Here is a 2,044-nt window from a genome sequence, read left to right as displayed (position 1 = left end):
GGACAAAAGTGTGCAGTAACAATTTTGTCCAAATCTTATTAAATCAGACACAAAATAATCCATTTTGTATGAGTCAATTTCTACACATGTTATTAAGAAGCACAGGATCTGGGGTAGCCACAACTTCCTAACAAAGTAGAAATGGTAAAATAATATAAAACCATTGCTAATAATCAATACATGTAAAATTTATATTTCTCAAATCTTAAAAAAATCTTTGCTATTGAAGATGAATTTATTTTATTTTCAATTACAGTTTACATTCAATATTATTTTGTATTAGTTTCAGGCATACAGAATAGTGGTTTGACAGTCATATATTTACATTTGTTCCCTGCAATTTCCAGTACCCACCTGGCACCATACATAGTTATTACAATATTATTGGCTATATTTTGTATGCTGTATTTTACATCCTTAGGACTATTTTGTGACTACCAATTTGTACTTCTTTTTTTTTAAGATTTTATTTATTCATTTTTAGAGACAGGGGAAGAGAAAGAGAAACAGAGGGAGTGAAATATCAGTGTGTAGTTGCCTTTCCTGTGCCCTGTACTGGGGACCTGGCCCACAACCCAGGCATGTGCCCTTACTGGGAATTGAACTGACGAGCCTTTGGTTCGCAGCCTGAGCTCAATCCACTGAGCTACACCAGTCAGTGCCCAATCTGTACTTCTTAATCCCTTCACCTTTTCACCCCATAATGTGCTTTCTCTCTAGTAACCATCAGTCTGTTCTCTACATATATGAGTCTGTTTGTTTTGTTTTGTTTCTTTGTTTATATCATTCTTTAGATTCCACATATAAGTAAAATCATATGGTATTTGTCTTTCTCTGACTGACTTATTTCACTTAGCATAATATCCACTATGCTTGTTGCAAAGGGTAAATTTTTTTTCATCAGCAGATTTTTATTAGATGGAGAATACCTACGGTTGGCTCCAAGGAAAGTGGTGACAATTGGCAAGCACTCCTCCACAGAGAGGAGGCATTCCTGCCAGTGGAGATTCACACTTATATCTAAGAGTCAGGGTCTCCTGCTTAACTTTGACCACGCAGCAAGTTCTTCCCCTTGGTACTCAGTATCACCAGTGCTGGCATGAAAAGGTCTGTGATGAGCTAGTTCAACTTGGCTAACAGTTCCAGTGCTGGCCAAGCTTTGAACCTTCCCTTGAAGTCTTATTCAGAGTGCTCCTTCACTGACAATTTGACTCTTTCAGGACAATTGTTTTCAATTATTTCCAAGAAAATCTCTGCAAATGTAGCACTCGAACCACTTATCTGAATCACTTGCTCACGGGTGCTAAGAACTTCATCAAGGAACATTTTTTTGCCTTGGTCCTGCAGCCATAACACCCCCATGGTTTTGGTGGGCATTGCATAACTTTCCTCCATTTTAATGGAGAGATAGTTGCAGAGGTTGTGAACATACTGGGCGTAAGTCTCTGACAGGGCCATGTCATAGGCATTCAAGTGAATGTTTGAAACCCCATATTTATAATCTGTCCCCAAATTAATTTGTCTCACTTACATTTTCCCTTCTTCTTCTTGGGCTCTTGTTCTTTAATTAGGTGCTTGTATCTTCCAATGCCATGGGTGGGTTTTGTCCTATAGTACCAACTGGTACTCAGCAAAATGTCACCTAAAGAACAGATGGGATTCTCTCCTGAAATCTTGAGCCTTAAGAGGGGAAAAGTTTGCTTAAAAATTATATCATTCTTCAAATACAGCACCTTTCCCAGAACTCCATTCATCCTTTGCTGTGGCAGCCTGTTATTGTTAAAGTTGAAGACCTGTGCAAGCAGCTGCACTCCCTGGTTGGCTGACAATGCAGGCAGGATGGCCTTGATTAGGTCCAGTCAAATTTTGTTCTTTTTTATGGCCAAGTGATATTCCATTGTATACACTTTGCCACAACTTTTTTTTGTCCACTGAGCTGTCGATGGGCACTTGGGCTTCTTCCACATCTTGGCTATTGTAAGTAAGTAACACTTCAATGAACACAGGGGTGCATATATTCTTTCAAATTAGTGTTTTGGGTTTC

At 38.7% G+C, this 2,044-nt stretch overlaps 1 pseudogene; it reads right to left on the bottom strand.

Annotated features, from left to right (window-relative positions):
• Positions 1 to 1,119: 1,119 nt before the first annotated feature.
• LOC123805234 lies at positions 1,120 to 1,754 on the bottom strand (annotated as a pseudogene).
• Between the last annotated feature and the right edge of the window lie 290 nt (positions 1,755 to 2,044).

Source organism: Phyllostomus hastatus, unplaced genomic scaffold, assembly GCF_019186645.2.
Source record: "Phyllostomus hastatus isolate PE091 unplaced genomic scaffold, TTU_PhHast_1.1 phas_scaffold_28, whole genome shotgun sequence".
NCBI lineage: Eukaryota > Metazoa > Chordata > Mammalia > Chiroptera > Phyllostomidae > Phyllostomus > Phyllostomus hastatus.
The sequence above is the reverse complement of the archived record's forward strand: the minus strand, read 5'-3'. Positions and strand labels throughout refer to the sequence as shown.